This window comes from Oreochromis niloticus, linkage group LG19 (genome assembly GCF_001858045.2).
Source record: "Oreochromis niloticus isolate F11D_XX linkage group LG19, O_niloticus_UMD_NMBU, whole genome shotgun sequence".
In the NCBI taxonomy this organism is placed as follows: Eukaryota; Metazoa; Chordata; class Actinopteri; order Cichliformes; family Cichlidae; genus Oreochromis; species Oreochromis niloticus.
This window is the reverse complement of record NC_031983.2, coordinates 15,927,364-15,937,905: the sequence shown is the minus strand read 5'-3', so window position 1 is coordinate 15,937,905 and position 10,542 is coordinate 15,927,364.

Genomic DNA, 10,542 nt, shown 5'->3' with positions numbered 1-10,542 from the left:
TTGCACCAATAAAAACAAAGAAATAGAAGCACTGTTGTGATAACTACACCAAAGCAGGACTTTTTTTTTTTTTTTTAGCTTACTGGAATAAGAAATAAAGACTGAAAATGGCAGTGTGTGAACACCAACAGCCTCATCAGCACTGCTGATTTACTCTTTTTCTTTTCTTTTTTAGACAGTTCTTGTTTATAATATCTGCACATATATAAGTTCCATATTCGTATTTCCATTCAACATTTAAACTTTTTATTATAATTGTTTAAATAATATATGTAATGATAGTGAATCTTCCTCTGTGAAGCTTTTTGCAGTTATTATTATGCACAGAGCTTAACAAATTTATTTAACCACCATCTAATGTGGGGTTTATGCCAAAGCTGCCCTAATTAACAGCACTAGTAATTAACAAAACCATGTTTTTCTGTTTCTCTAATTGTTAATTCATCAGTGTGCGCAAGTTCTTTCATTCAAATGATATTTTTAATGCTAAATACAATTATTATTGTTATCCATGAATTTTCTAATTTACTGTTTAACAAATAGCATAAACAATAGTAAAGCACAGCACATTATTTTCAAATTAAGATGTCAAATTACAGTTATTTACAGAACAGAAAATGTAGTTTTTTGTCCTTTGTGCTTTAGTTTAGTTTTAGTTTAGTTTCAGTTTTGTTTGCCTCAATAAATAAAATACAACTTTTAGTTTTAAACTAGTGTTTGAGATATTTCTAAAATGTTTGTATATATTGTTTTTATGATGGGTGGTTTAATACAACACTATTTCAGAAATGTGTTGCAGAAAACTGAAGCCCATGGCCTTCATGCACATGCACCCTGCTTTAAAATAGCTGACAGCCTTAAGAAAGAAAGAAAGAAAGAAAGAAAGAAATGCCATGGAGACAGGTCAGTACAGAAAGAGAAATTATCTGCATTTAACAATTGGTGTTATCTGTGGAGCTTTCTTTCAGATAGTGATGTGACCTCATCCTGCTGCACTCCTTGTTCTCTCTTTTGTCTTTCATTGTCTCTCTGTCCCCTTATCTCAATGGCTTTCCTACACATGATGAATCACCAGCAGATTTTAATCTCACTCTTGAATATTATTGCCCTGTGTCATTCATTAGTCTACTTACTCATGTGTTCAAACAATTAATCAGAGTCGTCTATATTGTAGAGGACGGTGAACTCATTTGATGGACGCATCTGTGTGATTGAGCTGGTAATGAAAATGTCCTACAGTAAGACTCACAAACCAAACATATAAAGTTTGCTATGTAAAATCTGACACAGCAAAAATGCTAGAAAATAATATGCAGCATACTTTAACCCCACACATACTTACAACATGAGAGAAACAACATCAAACTCAACATAAAACTAAAAAAAGAAAAGAAAACAAAGAAAAAGATCCTCATATTGTCTCACTTTTAAATATTATAACATCTTTAACAAATTCTTAACTTTGTGTCTCAGTTAAATATAATGAGGATCTGACGTGGGTACGGCAGCATGGTATACATGTACAACCTAAGGTCACTGTGCCGAGTCACACATAGAAAAATGGATGAATAAAACACCAATTACCAAAACACAGTGGAAATAACTGTCAAGAGTTGGTACATAATAACTGTTGTGGCCATTTATTTACAGTAATTTTTTCATTGACTCTTGGAGGGATCAGGTCACTTCCTTAAAGTAAATTTTATTTCTAAAGCTAAACTAAAACTAAAGTGCTTTAAACTAAAATAAAAAACAAACAAACAAATAAACAGTTTCCCCCCAAATTAAATAAATAAGTAAAAGTTCTTAGCGTGATGCTTACATCTACTGACAGTATACTCCTAAATCTAGCAGTGGGGGCATCGTGATGAGTGGATTCTTAAATCTGGCTTCACCCAAAGGCCTCCTTTTTGTAACTGGTCCTAAAGGTAAGTAAGAATAAGGTTGTGGGGATGTTTGACTTTGATGGATATTGAACAGATATGTGATTTGTCATTTTTATCGCTCAGAGTCAAACAGTTATGATGCTGCATAATTAAGAGTTAAGAGTAAATATCATGGTTAAACACTGACTGGGTTTAAAGCAGTAAAGCAAACTAGTGTCTCATCAACCCCTGAATACCTTTGTGAAGCTTGTGGCTTTGTAAACTACTACACCTCATTTCCTGTTCTGCACCCCCTATAATGTCCACTAGATGGCGCAGTCAGGGTTAAATTCATTGAAGGTTAAATTGAATTTGCACGCACAAATGTGTTTGTTTTTGATGCTGCAAACATTAATGAGTGGGACTAATGAACATCCAAGCTTTTAAACCTTCCCTCATGCCAAAAGCATTTCTTATGGCTTCAGTTTCCCCTCATGCACAATGACATTTAAGGAGACTGTGACTGATGTCATCCATCAGCAACAGAGCATGTATGAATGTCCATGAGAGCATGCGTATCCCATTCAAAGCGGCCAGTAACATGCGTGGGCACACATCCTTATCTTAGCAAGGGTAATCAATGGGAGGATAGAGGTTCTGAAATAAATTCACACACTGTTGTAAACAGATCAAAAAGATGGATTATAATGGAGAAATCTGCCCAGTTTCCTTTCCATTTGCACATGTTTAAAATGACCATCAATCACTCACGATGAAAGCATCAGTGGAGGTCAACACTTTCCCTATTTATGTTTCTTTAGTCATATACAAAGCAAATCTGCAGTCTAGACTGCAGCTTTTCTCCAACTTAAAATTCAGTGACAGGCCTGCCTCATGTTCATAATTCAGAATGGTCGGAATATCTATGACATTTTTAGTAATTTCCCAACAGTATGAGTGAGAAGATACAAAAAGCACTGGGAAAAAAGGTGCATGACATAGATGTCACATTACTATAGCTAAGACAGCTTAAATTGTAATAATAACTTTTCAGAAAAGCTTTCAGTACAGTGTATTTAGCCTTCTATTTCTGGTCTGACATTTGGTCTAGCAAAAAGAAAAATTCCCGATAGTGATGTGTGAGAATATTAACACCACACTGGGCCAGATGGCAGTGTACTACATCTTGTGCTACATTATCTGTAGACCAGGTGCAATGCACAGGCACAGATAAATGCTAATTAGTAACACACAAGTGAAGTAGGAGAATTTCACCCACCGCGAGCACAGACTTCCTGGATGAGCTGTCAGGACAATGAACTGCACATCATGCCAAATTATTTGTGAGATAACTGCAGTACAAACTCTCCAAAAAGCACAATGCTACAAAGATTTTAAAACGGGAGTCAGTTGATACTGACGCTATAATAATGCTCTCCACGTTATGAAATAAAAATGTTTAAAGATTACAGAAATGATATTAGGTGACAATAACTGGCTGAATTTTACTGAAATGCCAGCTAGAGGGATCCTGAAGTCCATGTTGGTGTTAGTGCACTCTGTCTCCTAATTTAAATGTTGCATTGACAAGCAAATTTCATTTTACATGAACTCAATATGATTAACCCAGAAGATAAAAACATAAAAAAATATGTAGGCTTAATGGAAGTGAAAACAGCGAAATAAAACTTTAAAAAGAAGTAAACCACTACTGAACATTCACACACACCCTCAGCACAATTTAAATTTGGGAACAGTTAAAAGATCTGCACCCGATGACCTGAGAGGCCTGATTGGTTATAGACACTGAGAGAGTCAGAGATGTATTTGGGGACCAGATTCTGTATTGAACTGGGAGCCTATCAAGTGACTTCAATACTGGAGTATATGTGGAAATTACCGTGTATGTGTAATGATTCTGGCTGCAGTATGCTGAATTTTTTGAAGTTTTGGATAATCCTGCAAATAGACCTTTACAGTGGTGTAACCTGCTTAATATAAATACACTGAACAATTTCTCATAGTTACTATTAGACAAGACTTTTCTAACTTTTGATATATATTTTTAAGTGATAGAAAGCAGCTATCATGGTCCAAAACAATGCCATGGTTTTTGACTTGAAAATGATATGTAGAATTTAATCCCAAAAGCATTCATTCAAATTTAAAGTGCTAAATTTATCACAATGAGTAACCGATAGCAGCTAAAGGAATTTGCAAATTTTCTAACATTTGAATTGCTGGTTGTTTCCTCTAACACGCTTTCATACAAGACAAAAATCCCAACCAAACAAAAACTACTATTTGATACGTAATTCATATATTTCTCATATATCAAATAGTAGTGCGTACAAACAAAGTTTCCCTTCAAGGAAAGAAACCTGTCACCTGTGACAGAATTTCATCAAATATATTAAACTAATAAATAAACAGGGCTCCACTACAGTACTCATAGGTTCTTTCCCCTACTTGAACATGTGATTATATCTTGCCTCTGGGCTTTGTGGGGTTATTTTCAGAACAAATACTTGTGAGGAAGAGACAAGTGTGAAAGTGCTAAAAGCGACAGGAAGGATGACACAGAAAAAATTTTGGAGGGAGTGCCAGACAGGGCCTAGAGGAGCAGAGCAAGCTTGACATAAAATATCACAGGAGGGAGATGTGAAACCTGCATAACGACTTGCTTGACAACTGAGATAATGAAGTAAAGTGTAATATGATGTCATTTATAGAAGTCAAGGAAAAAAGGTATATCACAGAGATATCTACACTCTGTGGTTACTTCATTAGGTACACCTTGTTAGTACTGGGGTGGACCCTTCTTTGGCTTCAGAGCTTCTGTCTTCATGGCATAGATTCAACAAGGTAATGGAATCATTCCTCAGATTTTGCTCCAAAGATCTGTGGAGACAATTCAAGGAACCAGTTTGAAATAAACTGAACATTGTGACATGAGTGTACCCATGATGGGCACACTGTGGTAATAAAGGAATAGGCATGGTCAGCAACAATACTCAGGTAGGCTGTGGGGTATAATTGGTGCTAAGAGGGCCAAAATCTGACAACATTGCACCAACACCGCCAGCCTGAGCAGCTGATCCAAGGTAGGATCAATGTATGCCTTCTTCTAGTTTACGCCAGATTTTTATAGTATCATTTGAACATTGTAGCAGACATCAAGACTCATCAGAGCCAGCAACATTTGGCCTCTCTTCTGATGTCCAGTTTTGGAAAGCCTCAGTTTCTTGTTCTTAGCTGACAGGAGAGGTACCCGGTGTGGTCTTCTGCTGCTGCAGCCCATCTGCTTCAAGGGTCCATAGGCTGTGCATTCAAAGATGCTCCTCTGTATAGTTTGGTTGTAACAAGTGGTTACTTGAGTTGGTGTTATTTTTAGGTCCGGTAGAAGCTGTTTGACTGTTCTTTGACAGCAAGAAGCCATTTTCACCTAGAAAATTGCTTACTATCCAGTAAGCAGAGATTTCTAGGTGAAAATGGCTTCTTGGCTTCTTTTCTATTTTTACAGATTTTCTGTGAACCTGAGAGATGGTTGTGGAGGGTCATCACAGTAGATAAGAAGGTTTGAATTCCTCACATCAGCCCACCTGACACCAACAACCTTACCACATTCAAAGCCATATATGCGATCTACTGTCCAGATGCTCAGTTTGAACTTCAGCAGGTTGTCTTGACCGTGTCTAAATGCCTAAATGCACTGAGATGCTGCCATGTGATTGGCTGTTTAGATTAATGATGATTAGATTAATAAGCAATTGAACAGGGGTACCTAATAAAGTGTCTGGTGAGTCTATATGATGGGTTTAAGTGACACTGTGTGAGCTGTCAAAGCCCAAAGGGCCAAAAGAAATATCTAAAAAAAATACACAACTCTAGGGTTTGTCAGGTGGCCACAGGCTCTTTCTCTGTAATGAGTTCTTTCTTTTTCCTGTCACCGTCTATAATGTCCGCTGACATCAATCAAGCAGTACAGAGATTTATTTGTTAGAAAGCACAAAACAGAAACAAAAAAAAAAAAAGAGTCTGTGAGGTCACGTCAGGGGGGCTCATATCAAACTGAGAGTGAGGTCACATTTTTAAGTGAAAAATTCGTTTTAGTTCAATTTTATTTCTGCAGCTTTGGAGAAAATGTGTCTGAGGGAGGCAGACTAATTAGGGGTAACTGATTTTACTAATTAATGGTCTAAATAAGTACCAAGAAAAAGAGTAACCATGAAAAAAGGGACTATTTCTGAATAGATAGAGTGCATGTACATGTATATATTACCCTGAGTACTCCCACAGAACACCTGCAAGCCACAGCTTTCAGCACTAGGATTGGTCAAAATGTAGTTATGCTTCCCGACACACTGACTCAATGCTAGCTTTCCAAATGCCAATAAGGTGGACCCTCACATAATGGGAGCAATTTAAGCCAAGCTGTCAGCGGTCTTCATTGCAGCACCATATCTCAGTTTGCACTGCTTCATCCTGTTACATTTTTGTACAGTCAGACCACCAGTGCAATTTACAGCCTCATTCATCCATCATTCCTGAGAGAGCAGGCTGTCTGACACGTGCCACTGCTGAAAGGCTGCCAACATCCAGGCAGAGGTAGGGCTTCACTAACCTATTGATCCAGAGGTACTTCTCTTGTCTGATGTGTTTACTTTACTTATAAAGATGCCAGTCTGTTACAGAGTCAAGGGGAACTGAAGGTGAAGGCTATTCAGTGATAGGCGATGCTTATCTGATAGTCTGGATGGGAAAAAAGAGGCAAAAAGAACACTCAGGTGGAGCACATGCACTTTCCAGCCTTTGTTGTTGTGTAACAGCAACCTGAGGAGTGTGTCACTTTAAATACATGTGGAAAAAAAGCAAAGGCTTCCCATCGAGCGCCTTTGAATTTTTATAATTTTCTTTTCTTTTTTTTGAACAACACTTACCGTCTGTTTTTAAAAGATTTGTTTGTGGAAATGTGGATTATCACAATCACAACCTTGTTTTTCTGAAGTCAGATGGCAGATAGTACATCTTGTATCTGTAGACCAGGAACAGACAAATGCTAATTAGTAACACACAAGTGAAGTAGGAGAATTTCACTCACCAACACATGAGCATAGACTTCTTGGATGAGCTGTCAGGACAATGAACTGCATATCATGCCAAATTATTTGTGAGATAACTACAGTGCAAAATCTCCAAGAAGCACAATGCTGCAAAGCTTATCTTTTAAAATGGGAGTCCATGGATACTGACTCACTGTTGGTTAAGAGCTCAAGCGGTTAGTTGGGGGAACTGCACTTTCTCTTTTTTCTTTCTAAGTTTTCATGCTCACATTAAGATGACTCAACTCCCATATGGATACCAGTAAAATCTGCCAGAGACTAGGATGCTAAATGAGAACAAACACTGACAAATATTTCACAAAGTTCTTTTATTTACAGTGCTTTCAGTTAAAGTTTAAGAATGCAAAAATGAATATCATTTACTCTGACAATTGAGAAAAGTAAATTATTTGAAAAATAATCATTTTAGATCATAATGTTGTGTACGTGGTGATGGAAAGAGCAAATTAATTTTGGTTTGTTAAATGCAAACGCTCTCTCCACATGGCACCTGACCCAGACAGTTGTCTGACAGAAAATACATACAACGTGACTTAAAAGCTGAAGTGAAACCACTCCGACCAGTAACACGCTGATAAGACCCAAAATCAGATCAGCAGTTGCAAATAAGCACGGGCATTTAAATATCTCTTTTCCAGTCCTGTTGTCCACTCACGGCGTGCTCTTATGACCCGTTTGCAACAAAGAAAAAAATCTGCATTGTCTGTAACTCACTGCTAAGGATTTTTATGATTTTAATGAAAATCAGAGGGTGTAATCAAAACAATGTAACCACTTGCACTGAGTAGTCACTGAGCTTTATTAAAGTAAAGAGCAAACATTTCATCAGTTTTATGAAATATAATATTATGGTATAATATTACCATAGAATGCAAGTTGAAATGCAGCTCCCGATCACTTCTTCTTAAACTGCAAAACTGCACTGAACTTTGCAAAAGATGTGCTCTCTGAATGCCTTTCTTGTTATTTTTTGGCCATGCTCCACCAATCCACAAAGTTCAGTGAAATTCTGCTTGGTATTTTTTTGCATAATCTTACTGACAAAAAGCTTCGAATGCCACAATCCCTATGGTTAAATAGGTGACAGAATTTCTCTCTTCTTTTCCTGCAAAAAGAGAACAATCCGACTGACACGTGCCTGTCCTGTGCTAGTAATGAAGCAGTAAAGCAGTGGGTCGGCAAGACAGTTAAGGCTTGAAAGGGCAACGCTGATCTTGTAGGGATAGAGGAGCCATGCAATGTTCCTGCAGTCATTAACCAGTATGCGAAGAAGCATCATGACATGAATAGGTCCGAAGCAGAACAAAAGACCAAGAAGAACCAATGTTAATAGCTTTAAAATGCGCTTTTGTTCCTGCTTGTCAGTGGCCTGATTGGATTTTACAGCTGTGCAAATCCTCCAGGTGGAAAAGAACACTAGGAGAACTGGAATAATAAACCCCAGAAAGAAGCGCATTACATTAGCCCGGAGGAGAGTCGCTGACAGCGGACTAAAAATGTCAAAGCACACTGAAAAGTTTTTCTTTTCATGGTATGAGTCCTCCCAGGTGATGGTGCAGGTGTTGAAACAGACCACCAGCAACCATATGATAACAGTGACTGCTGCTGCACTGCTAACTTTCCTCCACCATCTGCACTTTAATGGGTGAACCACTGCTAAGTAGCGGTCAACCGCAATGCAGCAGAGGAGAGCTTCGCTGGTGTAGAAGTTGGTGAAGAGAATGTATATGGACAGCACACAAACATAACGTCCATGGATCCAAACTCCTCGCCACAGGAAGTCCAACCAGAGAATAAAACAAACAGTGAAGGTTAGGTCACTCAGAGCCAGACTGAACAGATACACACCGAGCTCGTTCCTCCTTCTAATGTGCTGCCAGGACACGTAGAGGAAGAAGGTGTTGGAAGGGATGGCGATGGCGACGACAGCCATGTAGAACAACAGAAATGGCCTTCTCCTGGCTGCGTCGTCGACCAGGTTACATTCTGAATGATTACTGGTCAAGGTTGAGTTTTCCATTGTAGACGTTGTGTTCATATGCTTACACCTTGTAGAAAAATAAGGAAGCATGAATGGATGTAAATACATTAACCTGTAAGAGTCTCTACCAAGTTCACAAACCTGCCACGTGACTACATCTCAACTCATGAAAGGACTTTTTAAAGTTATCAAGTCTGACACCACTGGGCACTACAAATTATCAATGGTAAGTGGAAATGGAGAACTCTACGTGTGCACTTTAAAAAAAAAGAGGAAAATTTACTACTTAGAAAGAATAGTTGAAAGATGCTGTTGAGTGTAAGCCCTTTTGTTTTGGTTGTTTAAGATTAAGAGGCAGAATGTTTCAGTTGTGCGGATTGATTTGACATTCAGTATGAGTGTGAGTCAACGTTATGCAAGTGCAATTAAATTGCTACAATAGCCTCGCTTTTGCAGCATTGGGTTGTTTACCAAGTGTTTTGAGTTCATGGAGTTTTTAGTTTGGTTAAATTTGAATATTTTCTGTTCGCTCTTAGTTTGCCTTATTTGCCCCCACCCCACTTTTTCCTTAGTTACCAGTTTTTTTTGTTTATATTGTTCTATATATATTTTCCTGTTTAGTCTTGTTCTCAGTTCCTGGCTGCTTTAGAGGTTTTTTTTAAAGGCTCCTATGTCAATTCCCCTGTAACAAACTCATCTGTATCTGTTTCCCTGTTATCACGTTTCACCAAGTACCTTACTGTAAAACAATTTCCTGTCAGTGTTACAAGATTCGTTTAGGCTTTGGTTGTGTGCTATTTCAGCAAATTATGAAAATGAACAAGCTTGCTACACTGGCAGTGTGTTTCACTTTTCCTCACAGTTACATTTCCTGATATTGTCTACCACGAAAAAATGTGAAAAGTTGCAAATACAACTTTTCCTAAGTACTCTAAATTCTCAGTTATATTTCGTTGAAGTTGCAACATAATAGAAAATCCTACAGTCACATTTTTATTGCAATGGAATTATTTGACAGGGGCTAGTTAAAAAATTAAGGTCCAATGCTGAACATATATCATAAGGCTAAAACTTTATAGTATTCCTTTAAACCATAAAGTCATATTAACAAAGTTCTACTTACTCTGTATCAAGTTGTATTTCCACTCAAATTTCTATAAATTCTTAGAATAAAACCAATAAAACAGATGAAAGGCTGACGTGTTCTGTTTCTTCGTCTGCACCGCTTAATCGATCTGCTAGAAAGAAGAGGAAGGGTCAGCAGTTGCTGCATTTTATCCTTAACAACTGTATCATTTACTGGGCGACAGGATATGACAAAACAAACTACAGGACCAGGTGATTTTAATTTAAGCCCATATGAAAGTGTGTGTCTCTGTTCGGCGTGTCAACAGACATGAACTCAGGTAGAGGTGATTCCAATAATCGTCCCATAAAGTGATAGATGTCTTTTCAGCTAGTTGTTTGAACAGCGCAGATATGGCTTTATGGTTTTGTTTCAATGACTGCACGCTCTAAAAGAACAGGTGCTTTTATTTATTAGTATCTCATGGAAGCATGAATAGCTGTCAAG